This window comes from Saccostrea echinata, unplaced genomic scaffold, assembly GCF_033153115.1.
Source record: "Saccostrea echinata isolate AGI-Se365-2 ecotype Australia unplaced genomic scaffold, CSIRO_AGI_Sech_v1 ptg000058l, whole genome shotgun sequence".
NCBI classification, from domain to species: Eukaryota; Metazoa; Mollusca; class Bivalvia; order Ostreida; family Ostreidae; genus Saccostrea; species Saccostrea echinata.
In genome coordinates, this window is record NW_026889807.1 from 5050429 (window position 1) to 5072709 (window position 22281).

At 34.5% G+C, this 22281-nt stretch overlaps 1 pseudogene; it reads right to left on the reverse strand.

Annotated features, from left to right (window-relative positions):
- Nucleotides 1-437: 437 nt before the first annotated feature.
- Nucleotides 438-1549, reverse strand: LOC133174485 (uncharacterized; annotated as a pseudogene).
- Between the last annotated feature and the right edge of the window lie 20732 nt (nucleotides 1550-22281).

Consider the following 22281-nt stretch of genomic DNA (forward strand, 5'->3'; position numbering starts at 1 on the left):
ATCCTGTCAGCAAATGGGTACAATAACTGAATGTCTCTTTAGTGTGGAGCTGCCAGCCATAAACAGCTTTCGGGAGTCAAGTGGCCTCGAATGCATCACACATCAGCAGACATTCGTAGACAATTGTTTAAATGTCAAAGTCCTTGAAGTTAGCCTTCAGTTCTACTTTCAAAGTAAGAAAATAAGCAACTTTATATCCAATCTCTAATCAATATAGTATAGAAAATGACTATATTTTCAGAATGCAAATCATTCAAAACATGTTCATTTTATAATTTTATATGTATATATTTTTTAAATGATTTTTCAAGTTTCTGTTTTAACTTTCAAGTATAATGCCTCTAGGAACAAATAAAATTAAACTTTGTACATAGTTATGTGTTTACATTGTTTTGAAAGCTTAAAATTTATGTCCTTACTTAAGTTTACAATGTGTCTTACGTAATAGGGGTCCTATGTGGCTTGACAACAGCATGTTCCCCCTTTTTTCCTTTGGGATAGCTAAGCTGCCACTGTAACTCCCCAGCTCTGGTCACAGCCTGATGACGCTGTCTATTCTCGTTAAAATGTAGAGCTGTCACACTCAGTCTGTACAGAATAAAAGGATATATTGATTACTATTAAATGAATTTACTGCATTGAGAATGTATGAAATAAAAAGTGAACCTAAAATACTGCATGGAAATGTTTGCTCGGCAATGTTAGGAAATATTTTGAAATTACCTGGCCAACATTGCAGGGTAGAAAAACTGTGTCGTCTTGGGTGCGAAGCTGTTCACAACACTGTGAAACACCTTCAGGCCATATGTCTGGTGCAGGGGAGATAACTTTCCATTGTCATTCATGAGGAACTTGCTTTTGACTACTTCCATGAAAAGCTTTGTGGGCTCTGGAACCTGTAAAATTTCAAAGGTTAAATGTTAGCCAAATAGCCATGTAATTATTAATATTTCAATATCCATTCTTGGTGGGCCATGGAATTTGCACATTAAACAACCTTAGTTCAGTATATTACATACATTAAAATATTTTTGTGATCATTCAAAAATTACATTCAACCTTATCTTCTATAAGCCATTGTCTGTCCTCATTCAACCCACCATGATGACAGCTGTCATGTCTCTCAGTGACATGTTCAACCAAAGATGACCATTTCTGTTCTTTCATCTCCCCATCATCCTTACTGGCGGCTGCCACCTAGTAACAGTGGTTGACTGAACTCTTCACCAAGAATCAAATGTCCGCTTCTTGGCAGCCGATTCCAGTTTCTTTGAAACACCTGTATAATAAATACTTAATTAATAAACTACTTAAGAGGTATTTCATATAAGTTTAAATGATATATATTGCTAACGCAAATATTTACAACTCAACCTGTTATATAAATATCATGAATACTTTGCAGATATAACTTATCTTCTTCTTTTTTTATCTCAGAACTTATTTTATTACATTGCCACAATTTTAGATAAATACCATTAGCTAAGTGCCAGACATCAAAGTAGTGTTTCTTGTCTGCATGCTCAGTCCTCATGTACTTTTTTACCATCCCATGCCTGTCTGTTACAAGGGCCTGGACATTGATGCCTGCCTCTTTCATTCTTCTTAGTCTCTTCTTCAAGCCTTCTAACACCATATGATTTGAACCAGCAACCTCTTTACTCTGTAAATTATAAAAAAGAACATTAAAATAGTTACTGTGCAAGTGTATAAATAAAGAATGTTTACACAAAACTGCTGTATTTTCAAATTTTCATTCATTTCATTCACCTTAATTCAGATTAAGATTTTTATGAACTTTTTAGTAGCTCTCAAGTTATAATTCATTATTAACAAGTTATATAGTGAAATTACACAAACTAAATCTTTACTTACACCAAAAATATCTCTCTATCTATTCATGATAACATTGTTAGGAACAATCTACCGTAAATACCACAATTGCAAATGTATGTACCTGAAGTAATTGGAAGTCCAACACTTTTCCATTCTCTAAGTCCATTAGGGTGTAGGATCTGAACTTGGCTGAGTAACCTGGAGAATCACATCTCGCAACACCGCCTAGAGTCAGAATCCTATCCTAATACATGTCCAACAGCTCAGCTTGATGGAAATCCCATGTGAATAGGACTGCTGGCACTACATATGCTGACTGAATCCTGTTGAATGTCGACGAGGAAATGGCTGGCACTTTCAGGTGTTGGAGAAACCTAAGACATTTAGATGCATTGAGGCCACTGAACACAATTGAGCCGGCTAGGAGTAGATTGGACCAAGGCATCCCATGATGACTCCTTTGGCTTTCCCACTGAGAAGAATGTCCATCTGAGCACACAGAAAGAGTCCCAATCATTGTTCCCCTAGTAAACTGGACAGATATCTCACACAGTTTACCACAGTCTGCACAGAGCTGCAACAGCTTGGCCAGAGATGCCTCGGAAACCAAGAAGTGCCGTTCCTCTTCAGGTGGGGCATTGATCCTCAACGGATAACCACCAAGTGGCTCCTCATTTGCCTCCTCATCGGATTCGCTGTCCTCTGCCTCATCCAAAGGATTGAAATGCAGGTCAGGTTCATGGGCAGGTGGATTGTCATCTTCACCATCACTATCAACAGCAAGCTGTCTCGGTGCTGGTTCAGGAGTCACCAAGCCAGCAGCCACTTTAAGTGGGACCCCATCTGAAAGGCTAGAACACTGGACTGCAGTGGAAACTGTCTGCACGGTAGAGGTGGATGGAAGCAACACTTGAATCCGCCTTGTAATTTGTGGGGGTCGGAAGGATGCCTGGGTGCCTCTGGACGTCTCGAGGGGTGGTAGAACAGGGGTGCTGGAATCTCTTTCGTTGGAAACATTTTCCAGTACTGGTTCATCCTCTGAGATGGTTGGCAAGTCTGGAGGGTTAGAATTCTCCTGCACATTTGGTTCATCAATCTCTGGGGTAGCTGGTGTACCCTTTGGGTCAGAATCTTCCTGGTCAGTTGGTGGTGGGCCGGAATCCTCCACAACATTCCTTGGTTTCAATTCCTCCTGAATTTGCCGAATGACCTGAAATTAAGGAGGAAACATAAGCATTTATAATCGGTCAATTTAACAAGAAAAAGATTTAAAAAAAAAACAAAGGGGGAGGCGGGGGGGGGGGGGAGCAGCCCCTTCCTTATTGTTATGTCTCTTATGTACAATGTACTTATGTAGTAGTAAATTTCATGCATACAAGAAGCATACCTTAAATATGATAACATAATCTGGAAATCACACAGTATCTCAAATAAACTTATATTTGCAAGTATTTCAAAATTTTATAGTGAACAATTAGGCCTGTGTGTGCCAAAATTTGAAAGGCACGTGGAGTTTTATATGATTATGCACAAGTCCGTTACAGAATGCCTTCACTCATATGTTTTGTCAGAGATACGGAGCTTTTTTTTTAGAAATCTAATTATTAAATACCTTACGATAATTCAAATGACTTACATCGGCTCTCTGGCGTTTCAGAAATGCGCCTCTTGGCTTTCTTGACGGGAGGGAAATGGTGGCATTTTCGTCCTGGAACTTCTGTAGGAGAAGAGGGTTGTCCAGAACTGCATCGTCTCGCAGGCGAATTCTGGCTCCTTAGTACCCGTTCTCCTTTAGTTTTTCTGGGTCTCTATCTAAGTGGGACTTCGAAAAGTGCAGGGAACACAAGCGGTTGTTCTCTGTAGGCACAAAATTCTCACGGCGACAGTATATTGTCTATGGCTTTCTTCTACCCACATGTCCATGGCTTTCTTCTACCTTCTTTTCCTTAGGAAATCTGAAAAAGCTCAGGCCGGATTCCTTCCTCTGTCTACTGTTACACCCAAAGACGGCACAAAAAAGCATTATCACACTATTATCGATTGCTTTCTTTAATCTGATAATTGGTTTTGAACGGTTGTTTGCGGATAAGATAACAAGATGGCCGATGGCTATTTTCACCTCCTCGATCAAAAGGGCTCCTCTGATGTCACGGGCAATGGCGCGGAAAATTGTAAGAAAAATATGCATATCGTGGAATTTGAATTTCGCTGTCCATAACCTTACAAAAAAAGCTTTCTTTTAATTTTAAATTATTTTGATTTATTATGTAACATACATAGAAGTCATTTTCACTCAATTCTTTTAAACTCTACATGCATGCGATAAGTCCTTTAAAGGTTTACCAAATAACAACATGACAATGGTTTCTGAAAACTGTGATAATACTGACAGGTTTACAGTTTGTCCAAGGGCAGTTAAGTTTTCTACACCTACTACAAAGTCTACAGTGCAAGTCAAGATTTGCAATATATCTGCTAAACCCGTCTCAGTTAGGCATGGCACTGTACTTTGTAATCTCCAAGAGGTTAAGTTTCTGCATTAAAACCCAAATCTGAACTGTGTGATCCTGTTGGACTTGGAGTTAAAGCTGACTCAAGTATGCTTACCCAAGAGCAGTTGAATACTGTAAGAAATACTTTAAAGCAATACAGTCATGTATCTTCTATAGGACCATTAGATCTCGGAAGAACTGATCTAGTCAAACATTCTATTGAGTTAGATGACACAAACCATTTAAATAACCATATCGTAGAATTCCTCCAGGTATGTATGAGGAAGTCCGTCAGAATGTGCGCGAAATGTTAGATGCTGGAGTTATTCGTGAACCAAATAGCAATTATTCTTCGAACGTGGTGCTTTGTCGAAAATCAGACGGATCTTTGCGATTTTGTCTCGACATGAGAATGTTAAACTCGAAGACGCGTAAGGATTGCTACATGCTTCCTCGGTTTGATGACGTCATAGATACCTTGTATGGAGCCAAGCTTTTCAGTAAGTTAGACCTACGATCAGGCTATTGGCAAGTGGAAATTGAGGAGAAAGATCGGCACAAAACAGCATTCTCAGTAGGTGATTTAGGTGTTTATGAGTGCAGCAGAATGAGTTTTGGATTAACTAATGCTCCTGCAACGGTTGATGGAGAAGTGCATGGGAGATATGCATTTGAAAGAATGTTTGATCTTTTTTGATGATGTACTCATATTTTCAAAAAACTTTTGAAGAACATTGTGTTAGACTTAAAAATGTATTTACAAAATTAGCTCAACACGGATTAAAATTAAAACCATCAAAATGTGAATTATTTAAAACTTATTTAGGCCATGTTATTTCAGAAAAAGGAATTCAAACTGATCCCGAAAAATAATCAGCTGGTCGTGATTGGCCAACACCGACCAACATCAAACAACTCCGTCAATTCCTTGGACTTGTGGAATACTACAACATTTTGCCAAGATAGCAGCTCCACTGAATACCCTACTTCAAGGACATGGTACAACTAAGAAAAAGAAGAGGAAAAAGAATGGAAATACACCAGTAATGTGTCAGTGGACAGAGATGGAAGAAGAAGCATTCCAGATTGTAAAGAGTAGCTTCTAGAACCCCCTATACTTGGATTTGCCAATTATAAATTACCATTTATCTTACATACAGATGCTAGCAGTTTTGGATTAGGGGCTGTTCTCTATCAGGTCCAGCAAGGTAGGAAAAGAGTGATAGCCTATGCCAGTAGAGGCTTGAGGCCAAGCGAGCGGAATTATCCAGCTCACAAACTGAAGTTCTTGGCACTCAAATGGGCGGTCAGTGATAAATTCCACGATTATCTATATGGTACTTCTTTTCAAGTGATCACTGACAATAACCCCCCTTACATATGTGCTCTCTAAAGCCAAGCTCGATGCTACCAGCCAAAGGTGGGTTGCTGCCTTAGCAGGATATGATTTTATAATAGTATACAGAACTGGTCAGCAGAAGGGTGATGCAGATGGGTTATCAAGGAAGCCAGAGCTTTTCTCTGATGCTATTAGGGCATATGCTATTCTGCAATATGTGGTGTTCCTTACTGCCGGACTATTACAAATGACTCTTCCCCAAATTCTGCTAGTTTTGAGATTATAGAATCCCAATATCTAAGTGACATTAACTGGAGAAAAAAACAGGAGGAGGACAAGTATCTAGCAAGAGTTATAGAGGAGGAGAATATTGACAATATTCAACTGCTTCAAGAGGAAAACAAGAGTTTTCGAGAAGATATCAATCTGTTAAAATCAGTTGTCATTAATTTAGACAGAACGGTCAGAAAACAGCAATCTGAAATTACAGATTTAAAGTCAAGATCCATGAATTAGAATATTCTTATTCACAATCTTCCAGAAGACAATGAAGAAAACTTATTTGAGAAAATCCCACAACTCATAAAGCAGCATTTCGGAGTGGACACTTCCTTTGCAAATATACATAGAAATGGACCGAAAACTCCAGGGAGATCGCGAATTATTACAGGCAGACTGTCAAAATTTACTGAGAAGGAAAAAATTCTCCAAGCGCAAAGAGAACTGAACAAAAGTGACCGTGAAGCGTCTGACCAGTCCGCGCAACCAAATGCACCCGAAAGAACTTTTTACGTCACGTCACAGAGACCAATAGAAATAGCGGAAAACCGAAAGAAACTTCAGGAGATAAATAATCAGTACTGGAAGGAGGAAGAAATGACACGATTTGTGGGAGAGAAATTAGTATTCCCGAATGGAAATGTGTACAGAGACAAAGTATTGAAACCAAAGCCAGATAATATCCTTGAGATGACCCAATCAGATAAGGAAAAGCTTCAACAGATTTCTATGTCCACCATGGATTGCTCAGATGAAGGAAACACATTCAAAGCAGCTGCAGCAACAACAGAGACAAACAATCAAGTCAGGAACTTTTATAAAAAAAAAAAATATTATTGACCCAGCCTACTCAACTAGTGTACCGTTTTAAAGATAGTACCGGCGCAATCCACGAGGGTCATAACGATGACGGCGAGTATGGAGCAGGGAGGCGGCTCATCAAAGTTCTTCGATCACTAAATGTTACAAACATGGCATGCGTTATCTCCAGTTTTTACGGTAAACACCTAGGCTTCCGCAGGTTTCAAATTATTGAAAACTTGACTGCAGACATTGTTCTTGCACATAATGGCTAAATATGTGCTCATGTCAGGTAATTTCCTTCTGGGACCGTCACTGCTCTTTTCCATCAAAAATGATTATTATTAAATATTTAATAATGCTTATTATTAATCATTTAATCATTTTTTGCTATTTATGTCTAAACTGACAAAAAAATTTCCTTTCCTTTCTTGTATTAAACAATACGGATTTTTTACATCCGCAGTGTTTGGTCTAAAATTTGTTATTGCTTTTCCTTTCCGGTATTGAAATCCCGATACTGATCGAGATAACAAAGACACATTTTTGGTTAAACCCTAAGGTACTCGAAATAAAATGACGTATCCTTTTTTGTACATACGCTGTATGTTTTTTTTCTTTTGTGTTTCTGTTATATACCTGGCTCTATGTTAAAAAAAAACTATTTGTTTACATGCAACTTCAATTGTATTGGCAATGTTTATTGCACTCATTTTATTGCGAGTGAGCCAGTGCTGGTGCTCTACAACAGAATCAAAATAGATTATGTCTTTTAATATATCTTGCTTATCTCTAAATGTAAGGGGGTTATGTTTATCTAGTAAAAGAAGATGTTTGTTTACATGGTTTAAAGAGAAATTTCCCAATCATTTATTTATTTACAAGAAACACATTCTACTGAACAAGATCAGCAGATGTGGAAAACTGAGTGGGAATCGGATATCATTTTTACTCATGGAGAATCTAATAGCAAAGGGGTAGCAATTTTATGTGCACATCATATAGACTATAAAATAATTGAACACACAGGTGATGATATTGGCAGATTTCTGAAAGTATCTATTTTACTAGATGATTCAAAATTTACATTGATAAATATATATGCACCAACAAAAGATAACTTAGTTGAACAAGTTGAATTTTTAGATTTTTAGTTGAATCATTTAGAAGAAGAGAGTGATAAGAATGTGATATTAGGTGGTGATTTTAATATTACTTTAAACCCTATTATAGACAAACAAGGCGGAGGCATTGAAGGGAAATCCAAATACAGAGATAATCTAATCGCTGCAATAAATGATCTAAATTTAATAGATATATGGAGAGAGAAAAATCCTGATAGAAAACTTTTCACTTTTTTGCGAAAAAATCCAATTATTTTATCAAGATTAGATTTTTTCCTGATTCCAGCTTTTATGGTACCTTTTGGAACATTAAGTATAAAACCATCAATAAAAACAGATCATAGTGTTATAACCATAATTTTAAAGGGTAAAATTTTTGTAGATAGAGGCCCTGGTTTTTGGAAATTTAATGCATCCCTATTACAAGATGAGGTATTTGTAGAGAGAATAAAAAATACAATTGCAAAGTTAAAAGAAAAATACTTTAAGTTAGAAAATAAGCAGTTGAAATGGGATACAATTAAATGTGAACTAAGAGGATTTATTGTAAAGTATTCAAAACTTAAAGCTCGTAGAAATCGAAAGAGTGAAGAAAGTCTTATTAAGAAACTAGAGGAACAAAATGCAAAATTGGCAATAGATCCAACTGAAGAAAATATTAACATATATAATGAAATAAGAGAAGAGTTGGAAATATTAAATGATAACAAAACCAAAGGAATTATATTAAGATCTCAGGCAAAATGGTGTGAAGAGGGGGAAAAACAAAAATTTTTTTATCTTTGGAAAAAAGAAATTACAGAAATAAATGTATCTCAACATTAAATATAAATGACAATATTGTACACTGTAAAAGTGACATATTAGAGGAGGAGATGAAATTTTATCAGAAATTATATACATCTGACTTGGATTATAATGAATATAATGAAAATCTTGGCTATTTTGTAAATAATGTAAACATTCCAAGACTTCAAAAAGAGGAATATCTTTCATGTGAGGGACCAATTACTTGTGAAGAATGTGCAAATATTTTGAAAACTTTTAGACATAATAAATCACCTGGAACTGATGGGTTTCAAATGGAATTTTATGAGTATTTCTGGAATCAGATATCAGAACTAGTCATTGATAGTATAAATGAAAGCACTGAAAAACACACTCTCTCAGTTGACCAAAGAAAAGGAATAATAGCTCTAGTTCCTAAAAAAGATAAAGATAGAACTTTGTTAAAAAAAAACTGGAGACCAATATCTCTTCTTAATTTTGATTATAAAATATTATCAAAGGTATTGGCAAAAAGGATGAAAACTTATTTACCTCATTTAATAGATTCTGGCCAAACTGGATATTTAGAGAATAGATTTATAGGAGAAAATATTAGAACCATATCTGATCTTATAAACTATACTAGTATTAAGAATATTCCTGGACTAATTCTCTTAGTTGATTTTGAAAAGGCATTTGATACGATAGAATGGCCTTTCATTGATAAAACTTTAGAAATATTTGGATTTGGTGAAAATTTTAGACATTGGGTTCAAATCCTGTATACAGATATCTCTAGTAGTGTTATAAACAATGGGTATACAACCTCTTTCATCAAATTAACTAGAGGGGTGAGACAAGGATGCCCTTTATCACCCTACCTGTTCATTTTATGTGTTGAGCTACTTGCAATAGCCATAAGGGCAAATAGAAATTTACGTGGAATAAAAATAGGGGAGACAGAATTTAAGATTAGCCAGTTAGCAGATGACACTACATGTTTTCTAAGTGATGAAAAATCAGGAATTGAAATATTAAATGTTATTCGAAAATTTAAGTACTGTTCTGGTCTGAAAATTAATTTGAATAAAACTGAAGCAATTTAGATAGGAAAGAACAAAAACTTCGAACCGGGAATCTTGCCAGTGAAATGGTCTGAAGGTCAATTTTTCACTCTGGTATTTGGTTTAGTTCAAGCAGTGAACAAAAAACCCTTGCTAAAAACTTAAATACAAAATTAGATGAACTAAAAGCAACTTTGATGGAAAATAAGGAATTTAACACTTATTGGCGAAATTCTAATTGTAAAAACTTTAGTAATATCAAAAATAGTATACCAAGCACAAGTACTTCCAATTCCCCCACAAATGATAAAGGGGGTGTCTAAAGAACTGAATAAGTTTATATGGAATAATGAAAAGCCAAAAGTTAAAAGTTCAGTATTCTGTCAAAAAATCAATAAGGGTGGATTGAAAGTTCCTAATCTTGAAGCACAAATGAAATCATTAAAACTTGGTTGGATTAGAAGGACATTTATTAATACAAAAGCAAGATGGAGAGTATAATTCAATCTTTCCTGAATGATATAGAACTGAATGATTTTATAATTACCAGAGGTTGTCTAAATAGGCTACATGCATGTTCATCATTACCACAATTTTACAGAGACATTATTGAAACATGGACACAACTTAGATGTAATGTTATTAATATTGAACCAATAATATTTAAAGAAGCTCTTTGATTCAATGATAACATTAAAATAAATAATGAGAATGTGTTTTGGAAAAAATGGTATAAAAAACGTATCTTATTTATTGGAGACATTTTTGGTGATAATTATGATTTTTTAAGCCATGAACAATTAAGTAATCTGTATGACTTGAATATACCTTTTTTGATTACTTTTGTTTAAGAAATGCAATTCCATATCATTGGCGAAAATATATAAGACAAAACAAAAACGTTTCTTTTAATAGAGATTCTTTGACCTTATGTTTTAATAATAAAAGAAGTCCTTTGTCAAAAATATCTTGTAAAGACTTTTACTGGATTACAGTGGAAAGTTTAAATGAAGTACCAACATGTGTACAAAAATGGGAGGAAATATTTAAAGCAAACTTCTCGCAAACAGACTTGGAAAAAATGTTCATGCTACCTTTTGTATGTTCTAATGAAACATCAATACAGTCTTTTCAGTATAAGCTAACACATAGATTTTTATCTCATAATAAACTACTGTTTCAAATGAAAATTAAAACTTCCCCCAATATTTTTATGTAAAATGGAAGATACTATAGAACACAAGTTTTATTACTGTACTTTTGTTGTTACATTTTGGAACCACTTTCTAACTTGGTGGAATGATTTACACATTTTCCACATAGACAAGCTATCTTGTCAAAATGTTATATTAGGTCTGTATGAGAGAAAATGTGATAGTTTGAATTACTGTATTTTGCTTTCTTTTATATACATTCAGTGTCTATAGCTAATTTGAATGTCCTTAAAAAAGAACCAAGTTTTCATGCCTTTTTATACCTTCTGAAAAAGAAATTACTACTTAAAAAGGCAGCATATTGCTCAAATAGTAATTTAGATATTTTTAATGAAAGATGGCAACCAATATTAGATGCATTATAGTGATTACATCAGAACTAATGGTATTATTTCACTGTATTTAAATCAAATGTCATAATCAAAAAGTAATATCCCCTGTAACATATTTCTTTGTAAAAGTAATGAAAATATGTTTTGTATCTGTAGATAGTATGCAATGTGATCTTTCATGATTTACAAAATATTGTCTGCTACTGTATATAGTTAAATTTTTTGCATGTTTGTTATTTTATTACATTATATATGAAAAAAAGAGCCAATAAAAAAATCCTTGCACATAAAAAAAAGAGTTAAAGAGTTGAAGAAACAAGGATTTTATCCAAATAGAGTGAACATGAAAAAGGAAGATTATTCAGTCCAGAGATTTTTCAGGGAATGGAGGAAACTTCATCTGAAAGATGTTACTGTCTACAGGAAAGCAATTATTGATGACAAAGAGGTAAGTAAGCTGGTGATCCCTGAGGCGTATCGAGAAGTAGACCTTGCATAGAAACTGCACAGTGATCAAGGCAGGAATTTATGAAAGAACTGTGTAAGCTATTAAGTATTAGAAAAAGTCGTACCACCCCATAACATTCTATGGGTAATGGATCTGCAGAGAGGTTTAACCAAACACTCTTGAAAATGCTTGGTAGGTTTAAAGGGTAAGAGCCAGGGGATAGAGTTTTAGTTAGAAATGTAGGTTTAAAGGGTAAGAACAAGTTAGCAGACAAGTGGGAAGAAACCATTTATATAGTAAAAGAAATGCCAAACCCAGATGTTCCAGTGTTCAAGGTAAAGGCTGAAGGTAAAGGGGGAAGAACAAGGACTCTGCATAGAAACATGCTTCTTTCTTATTCTGGATTTCAAGAGGGGGAGGAAGTACCATCTTAACCTCGGGAAAGTTATTTAAAACATGCAAAGAAAGAGAGCTCAGAGACATAAAAGCCAGGAGTAACAATGTCGGATTCATCAGAAACAGAGTCTGAGAGTGATGCTGAAGATTGGACACTTAGAAGAGTGTTGATAACAAGGGCAAAGGGAGACCAACCTGAAATGCTATCATCTATCCGAGGGGATTCATCAGTAGTGGATGAAGGTTATAGTTACTCAGGTATTAGTCAGAGTCAAAATGAACTTAATAATTGTAATTATTCTCTATCCTTTCAGACTGCAGACGTTGATGAGTTTAGCCAGAGTACAAATGAAGCAAGTCAGAATATAGAGGCAGATATGTCAGAGAGAGCTCTACCCATAAGACGATCTACCAGAGTTAAGAAAAAGCCAGACAGATATGGTGAATGGACGAACTAAGGAAACTAGACACTATGAGTAAAGTGATAGGTGAATTCAAAGACTTCATCAGTGAAGATAGGGTTTTTATCATTGTTTTTTTGACTTCTGTAAATGTTTATTCTGAATATATGAATCTATGCATGACATTCAGTGATTCACTGATACATGTTGTTTATTGTAAAGATAAACAATTGATTATTGAACCCATCATCATTTGATATTTGATGAAATTAATATTTAACTTGAGTTTGACTTGAACATATTCAGTTGATAGTGGTTGGTTCAGTTGATATGATTCTTTGACAGTGATGTTGAGGTCTTATGTGTCAAAGTTTATTGACAGGTTTTGTGTTCAGTGTCAGTGAGTAGTGTTTTGGTGATGCATTAAGGGAGTCAGATGATGTTTGATTATTTTACTTGGTTTGATTTTATTTTTAGCATGTTTGCTGGGTTAATTAAATTGTTTTACATATATATTGAGTTGATTCAGCACTTTGAATTAAAACATTGCCTGATATTTAATTTCAGAGAATGTCAGGAGCCATTTAATAAAAGGGGGGATATGTAACCAGTGTAAGTAATTAAATGTGTCAGTTTCAATGTTTTATTTTAGAATTATTTCTATTGTGTGTGTTTAAGTTTGTGTTGTACGTGTGTGAATATCCACATGTGAATATTTATGTTTACTTGTTGTGACGTACTTGACCATTTCCGGTTTGACCAGTTCTATTTCTATTAATAACTTTTTACTAACTTTCCTGCGACTAAATGTTTTCCATGCACACTCGGCGCTAAACCCTTTACGGGGATAGACGTTATATTATATTACAGCTGATTAACAGCGGTGCTTGGTAAATATATTTATTTTATAAACATATTTCTATTTGATTTCAGATTTACATTTTTTTTTAAAGAGGAAAATACATGTAATTAAATTTCATCCGTTTTTAGTGTTGAGGATTGATTTTATCCTAAAAATAACAGATTTGTTTTTTCCCCTGCTGTGATGAGCATACAATGTATTACGCACCCTCCCTTCGTTCCAAATTACGTGCATACATACAGCCTTTCAATTTTCCGTCTTAGCAATTTACGGTAACTTTCGTTTTGTATCCTATATCTTTAATTTAACACTGACTCATTTTGATTGACCTTTAGCAGTTTAGTATCATTTACAATATAAATTATTCCTTGCATTTTGCATGGCATTTTTTATGTTTCATTAGTTTGTTCTTATACATTACACATATATAATCAGAGCAGAATTCAAACTTACTCTTGGTTCATACATTTACGAGGTTTACGGACAATAATATGTACTTTCTACGCATCGCACGGACTAGATTCTATTGCTAAAGTAATTTTCAGAGAAATAAACGGGAAGCAATGAGACGTCGCCTTTGTGACGTAACTGACGTCATAATCGATTGTGCAGAAAACAACCGCTCGAATCTTTGAAATTGTATACCGTAATTGAGGACAAAGGCAAACCCGCGACCTACCTTAATTGTTTTTGTTAAACAATTAGTAAATGTATAAAGTATTATAAGTATATTTTAGAAATACATGTAGTACTTACTATTTCTGGTGGATCTAAAAATTCAACAAACTTTGCATTTTCGTTTCAAACTCTTATGATCTTCCTGGGTCTGTATACAATATGGTATCCAAGGTATACTTGTCGAGAGGTTTAAATTTACAAATAATGCATTAGCAAGGCAATCATTTTATAGCATACACCAGGTATTGGCGTAAATATTAATTTACCTTTCATACAGTTAAATGCACAAAATTCTGCTTTGTACAGAAGTTAGTCATGCATGAATCAAGGCTATGAAAATGAATACATCAGGATACCCTATTTACTGACACCCCCATTTCTTTCCCTTTCCTTTTTTAGATTACTGAGCCACTCAAGTGACCTAATGCTATCTCTTTTCGTCTGTCGTCGTATGTCGTTCGTCGCCTGTCGGTCGTAAACTTTTGATTTTTTCACTTCTTCTCTGGAAGCACAGAACCAATTTCAACCAATTTTGACACATAGTATCTATGGGTGAAGAGAAACAAAAATTGTGACCCTTTTTCCCTTTGGGCCTGAAGAGTGGGGCTAAAACCATCAAAATTTAGATAATCTTTAAAAAAAATTTCTCTTTACTCTTGAGCATTAAGCAGTAAAATTATTGGCATGATTGTAATTAGCATTGAGACCTCTACCAAAATTTCTTCTTCTCTGCTCCTGTGTATTATTTAAAAAAACTATGCGCATGGTAATGATAGGAAAGGATGCATGTTTCTTCCAAAATTGTTCAATTCATGACCCCACGATCAAGGGTTCTGGTGAAAAAAGGGGAAGGGTCTATTGATTATATGGTGAAAAGCATGATTTCTTTGAAAATATTCTTTTCTTCTCCTGTTTTTGAAACAATAAGCTATGTGTATAGTTATGACAAGCAAGAGAGTTTTTTCTAGAATTGTGAGTTTCATGGACCCTGGGTCACATGTTCTGTTGTCAGGTTGGGGCTTTATTGATGGTGAAAATGCAATAATTCTTTTAAATAATCCCGTCTATACCTTAGTGTTGAGCAGTTTAACAAATTGGATAGTTATAATGCATAAGGGTTCTCCTTACAGAATTTTTAAAACTTATGATCTCAGGGTCAGGGGTTTTGATGTTTCTTGGGAGAGGGGGTGGGGCTCTGTCGATAATGTAGTAGAAATTTGTTAATTCTTTTGAAGTCTTTAACTACTGTAAGTGCATAACAATGATGATGAGAAACCTTCCAAATTTGTGAATTTCATGACCATAGGTCATGGGTTCTGGTTTTAAAATAGTTCTGTGTCGAATCAATGGTTACATTGCATTGTTCCTGTGAAATTCTTTTCTGCTTCTATGCATATCGGAGGCAAACAGAGTTAAAATTTTAATAAGCAAGGGTATTTTCTCCTAGGTTTTTTTAAACGTCTAGACTATTTGGTCAAGTGATCTGGTCTTGGATAGGGCTCTATTAATTTGTATTCTACTGAGAGAAGTTATTCCCCTTTGCCATTCATTTTTGATAATAACTGTAAATATGTATTTGAAAGGTTACTAGAATAAGAGAATTAAGCAAATTTTTTATTTTATGATTGAAAAAGTACTTTATTAATTTTAATGATAAGGTAGATAATAATAGATAAATATCTTAATAAAAATTACCTAAATAATATATGAATAAAAATAAGACATAAATAACTTATCTTATTAAATGTTCTTTAAAGAGCAAGGGAGGCTAATGAGAAAGACTTTTATATAGGGGTCAAAAAAGCACTAATAGTTTGTTTATAGTCTGCATGGTGATAGTGATAAATGGGGGACAGATTAGAACTTAATTTACAATTTGTAAATGAATATTAAACTAATTATTTCGTTGATCCTGATCATCCAATTTCTCTTGCTTTTGGGCAACAAAGCTTCACCTATCAATTTATTTTATACTCTCGGATACCCTTAATTGCTGTATAATACTCAGGTAAACATTAAAGCCCTTGGGCCTCTTGTTTATATGAAGTCAGTGGGATTTAATGCTACTACCTCAGCATCTGTGTGTTTGGACATGTTTGAATAGATTTATTTTAATTTTAAACTTTCTCAATGCCCTTTATTGATTGAATATATGAATGATGCATCCGGTATGTTCCATTGTATCGTTCGAGTTTCAGATGCTGTATTTTCAGCTACTATTTTGTAGAATAAAAACTAGGTTGTTGTTTTGGGAGCTGCAAATTAAAGGTTTTTTTTTAGAATTTGTGCAGTAACTATTAGGCCTGTGGTGACTACACTTGCATGGATTATACATTTAGGGACGCAAAACCTGAATTATCAGTTGGTATCATGGAAAAACTAATTAGAATATGTCACAACGATTCAATTTACTATGTAGCCAGTTATTAAATCAGTACTCTTTCATGCATGTAGCCTTGTTAAGGGCAAAGGTTCTTTATCATTTATATTTTTTTCCACATTATTCCAGACAGTAAAGAGCCTGCAGACTACTGAGTCCATAATAGAGACTAGCCATAGGGGAGTGGGAAGTGGGGTTCAGACAGTGGACCCTATTATTGAAGGCCGTCAGCTGCAGCACAATAATTTTCATTCGTCTATATAATTAAAAAAAATCAACATTCTCTTACTCCTTCTCAAATTATCTTTCTTTCTTACTCTTAATTTGAAGTATTGAAGTTAAAACGTAGAAAATTGTAAGAAAATTATAAATAAATGTTCATCCCACTTCTAATTTGAAAACTATATGCTATTACACTAAAGGTTCATCATATGATATATTTTGTTGAAATATGCCTTTTGAAAATTAAAACTGCCATTCAAATGAATTTTAAATGATTCTACGCAATCACCTTCAAGGTATCCCACCTGTAATTGATTCCATTGTTCTTCAGAAATATTTACAGGGTAAAATAAGACAGTAATGGTTGCATTGGTCCATATTGTGTTGGAGATTCATAGCACTTCCAATATTTCGTAAAGCGGGGGTTTTAGTTAAGAAACCTTTTTTGAAATTATTGTATGAAATAATTCCTGGCCTTTGTATGCTGCTAAAAGACATATTAAGCTGATATTTTTTATTCTTCTGTCTCAACGTGAAGTACATGAAATTGTTTACAGGAATCTAATTCAGTATTGACATCGAAACACAAGAAAAAAATATCCACTTAAAGTTGTAATAAAATGATCTTCAGTACAAGAAAAGACGTTCACCAAACATCAAGAAAATCAAGTTATATAATAAACTTCCTTGTTCGGTCAATCATAACAATCAGACACTTGTATTCTTATATAAAATTTTGACGGCTAATCACTGTCCTTGTCATAATTTGATAATGAAATTTAGTCCAGAGATATATGTTGGGGAATTATGCTATAAAATGTAGGGAAATTACCAGGACTGATATGAATGATAGCTCAGCTTTCATTATTTTTTTAACTTTCTGCAACAAAATGATATGGATAATCTCGGTTTTCTTTCTTTAATTGTAGAATTTTCGCCGACATACAGGTCCGACCATTTATCCAGCATTTAAACTGGAACGCATGAATAGTTTTTCCACTGATATTTAAGCCAAGTAATCTTCAGAACAGGAAAAGTGTTAGAAATCACAATTTTCACAAATGCCAGGTAGATTGTTTTTTTTTGTTTTTTTTTAATTTGTATTACTATTTTAATTGTATATCTTTTTCATTTGTTCGAAAAATTTTTGTGATGGAGATTTTTATAAAATTTTTCTGTCGTTAAAACATTAATATGACAACTTTTATGACTTGATTGCCACAGCAAAAATATAGGATGCAATTTGTTTTAAACATAAATTTTAGGTATGTTTTGCCGCTAGTCATTGGCTGCACACATGAGTTTTTAGCTCACCTGAGCCAAAGGCTCAAGTTAGCTTTTCTGATCAAAATTTGTCCGTTGTCTGTCGTCGTTGTTGTCGTCGTCGTCGTTGTTGTCGTTGTTGTCGTTGTTGTTGTAAACTTTTCACATTTTCATCTTCTTCTCAAGAACCATTGGGCCAATTTCAACCAAACTTGCCACAAATTATCCTTGGGTAAAGGGGATTCATTTTTTTTTCAAATGAAGGGCCACGCCTTCTTCCAAGGGGAGATTATTAAGAATTTGTGAAAAATTAATGGCATCATTAAAAAATCTTCTTCTCAAGAACCTCTGTGCTTGAATATATGAAACTTATCTGGAAGCATCCTCAGGTAGTGTAGATTCAAGTTTGTTCAAATCATGACCCCTGGGGGTAGGGTGGGGCCACAATGGGCAATCAAAGTTTTACATAGGAATATATAGGAAAAATCTTTAAAAATCTTCTTCTCAAGAACAGCAAAGCCATGATTGGTCATATTTACATGGAAGCATCCTCAGATAGTGTACATTTAAATTTGTTCAACTCATGACCCCTGGGGGTCTGGTGGGGCCACAATGGGCGATCAAAGTTTTACATAGGAATATATAGGAAAAATCTTTAAAAATCGTCTTCTCAAGAACAGCAAAGCCATGATTGGTCATATTTACATGGAAGCATCCTCAGATAGTGTACATTTAAATTTGTTCAACTCATGACCCCTGGGGGTCTGGTGGGGCCACAATGGGCGATCAAAGTTTTACATAGGAATATATAGGAAAAATCTTTAAAAATCGTCTTCTCAAGAACAGCAAAGCCATGATTGGTCATATTTATATGTTAGCATCCTCTGGTAGTGTAGATTCAAGTTTTTTTTCAAATCATGACCCCCAAAGGTGGGGCCACAATGGGCAATCAAAGTTTTACATAGGAATATATAGGAAAAATCTTTAAAAATCTTCTTCTCAAGAACAGCAAAGCCATGATTGGTCATATTTATATGGAAGCATCCTCAGATAGTGTAGATTGAAGTTTATTCAAATCGTGACCCCTGGGGGTCTGGTGGGGCCACAATGGGCGATCAAAGTTTTATATAGGAATATATAGGAAAAATATCTAAAAATCTTCTTTTCCAGAACAGCAAAGCCATGATTGGTCATATTTACAAGGAAGCATCCTCAGATAGAGTAGATTCAAATTTGTTCAAATCATGACCCCTGGGGATAGGGTGGGGCCACAATGGGTGATCAAAGTTTTACATAGGAATACATAGGTTAAATCTTTAAAAAATCTTCTACACAAGAACAGCAAAGCCATGATTGGTCATATTTAAATGGAAGCATCCTCAAATAATGTAGATTCAAATTTGTTCAATTCATGAAACCCCCCCCCCACACTTTTATATTTAAACTTTTCAACCTTTCGAGACTGAACCGATTTTGCTTTTTTCTAGCCATAGTGCTCAGGTGAGCGATGTGGCCCCTGGACCTCTTGTTTATTGTTGTTGTTCATTTCACATTAAAACCGACTCGTAAATGGGCATATGGCGTTGAAGTTTTCCTATCTCCTATCTCAGCACGAGGGTACATAAACCTGATTACACCTGATTGTTTTTACTTTGTCGCTGCTGTGTGTAGTTTATGTATATCTTACACTGTCCTTTTTCTTTATCATTTTTTTCATTGAACAAGTTTGCATTTGTGTTAATTTCATTTTGAAACATTGACCTGTGCAATTGATATCGAATATATTTGGTATCTTTTTTTCCTTGACGTGACAGAAGCATACATTAGTCATTTTTGTCGCGCCCAAGTCTTTCACAAAGACAATGTAGTAGAACACATGAACCTTTTTTCTCCAATGATATGTAGAGTTGTATTTTAGGCCAAGTGATCTTTAGTACAGGAAAAGTCTTAGAAATCAAAATCTTCATAAATGCCAGGTATATATATTTTTTTATTTGTATTAATATTCTTATTGTGTATCTTTTCAAATCTTTGTGATGGATGGAGATTTTTTTCAAAAATATTTATCTGTCGCTAAATCATTAATATGACAACTTTTATGCTTTGATTGCCACAGCAAAAATTTGGGATGCAATTTGTTGTAAACATTAATTTTAGGTATGTATTACCGCTAGTCATTAGCTGCACACCTGATTTCTTGTTGCTGTTGTTGTTGTTGTTTTTGTTGTTGTCCATTTCACATTGAAGCCAACTCGTAAATAGGCACACGCCATTTTAATTTTCCTATCTCCTATCTCAGCACGGGGGGTATATAAACCCTTTGCATTCTTTACACCCGATTGTTTCCACCTTGTCACTGCTGCGTGTAGGACATGTATATCTTACACTGTCCCTTTTGTTTACGTTTTTTCAATGAACTTGCATTTGCGTTTATTTCACGTAGTAACATTGACCTGTGCAATTGATATCGAACATATTTGGTATCTTTTTTTCCCTAACGTGACAGAAGCATACATAGTCATTTTTGTCGCGCCCAAGTCTCTCACAAAGACAATGAAGTAGACACCCTTCCAGGTTGAGTACGTTAAACGAAATACATTGAAGTCTAGCACAGCCGAGGCTTATGTAGGGGCCGGAGAAGGACATCCTCGAGAAGACTAATATGGCGGACAAAGATAACTCTCTTCCTTTTTCACATCATTTTCAGCTTTAATTGCAGTTGTACATTTTTTTTTTTTTTTTTATCACAGAGACATAAAACTTAAGTATAACGCAATATATAAAATGATTTCATTTGACTTGTTTTTACATTCAGATGCGCATAAAAATAAAAAAGCTCTGAAATTAATGTACGAGACTCTTCTTTGTCCAAGCAAATGCTGTACGGAAACATTTTAAGTAGAGGATCCAAAATGTAAAGAAAAGGAGAGAAAGAAAAAGATAGCAAGGACACTAAAAATTCCTCATAATCCTTATGGACAAAAAGGATAGTAATTTTTTTTTTTATTATTAAACACAAACATGATTAAACGCACACTAATTCAAAAGTCATAAAAATGGAAAGCCTAATCATCATTTTCAGTGTTTTATCACACTACTAGACTAAGTATTTTCAGTATAACTCAGTGTTATTTGAACCCCTTCTTAATCTATCTATGTATTTAAAATTTGTAGAATGGTGAACCTTGTACTAAATGGACTCGCCGTTTTTGTCATTATCACAACATTAATACAAGTGCAAGCACTGGATTGTTCGTCAAACAAACGCTGTGTATGTCCTAACTTTAACGGAAAATTATGGGCAAATTGTGAACACATCCATCTTGCTTCAGCACCGTCATTTAGCAGTAACGTCGGAGGATTAAATATGGCTGACAAAATACTTTCCAGTTTTCCAACCAATCTTCCTCTAAATATCGTTTATTTGGATGTCTCAAAGAATAATCTGAAAAAAACGTTACTCAGCACTCACTGGCAAGATATAGTAATCTGTAAAATTTAATCATTTTGGAAAACTTGCTATACACGGTTGAACTGGGTTCTTTTAAAAACTCTTCAAATCTAGTGCATCTTGATATCTCCAGCAGTCAAGAACTTACCCTTGAGGTCGTACCCAACATATCGAGTAATTTAGAAAATTCTACTTCGATTCGAGTTTTAAATTTTGAGAAATTGCAGTGCATGTACGGAGTGAGATTCATTGTTAAAAGATATCACATGGCTTACCTAAAGCATACGCATTTAGAGGAACTAAACTTGGCTTCTAATCCCATCAACACCCTGGAACTTGGTGTTATCACCGAGCTAACCAGGTCACTGAAATATCTTAATCTGGCTAATTACGTACTCAGTGTTGGATTATACCTGCTAGAATTCGGCAATTTGTTTAATATAGTTTCAGTCAATGCAGGTTTTCAGTCCTCCTTTCATCAATTACGACTTAGGGATTTTTTCACAAGCTGCAAAGATACAAAGCCGTTACATGCGACTTTAGCGGAAAATGAACATGGGGACATGACAACAAACAAGCAATTAAGTGTACCTTTCCTAACAGAGTTAAATATAACAGTCTCTCTTCCACCTCACTTAAAATCTTTATATTTTCACGACAATTTGTATAAAATGACGCTTAACATTTCATCTCAAATCGTCAAGACACCTGTCTTGTCAAAGCTTTATTTGCAAAACAACATAATCTATTAACTAAATGGTCCTATTACGGGCATAGAGAGTGTCGTTTATGTGGACTTCTATAATAATTTTTGCAGTTTTATTTCGCCACGATTTTTTCAAGATTTTAAAAATTTATCCTATCTCGATCTTTCCCATAATGCTCTAGGTAAAAAAATCTGGAAAATGATGCTGACGGAGAGATTTTTCAG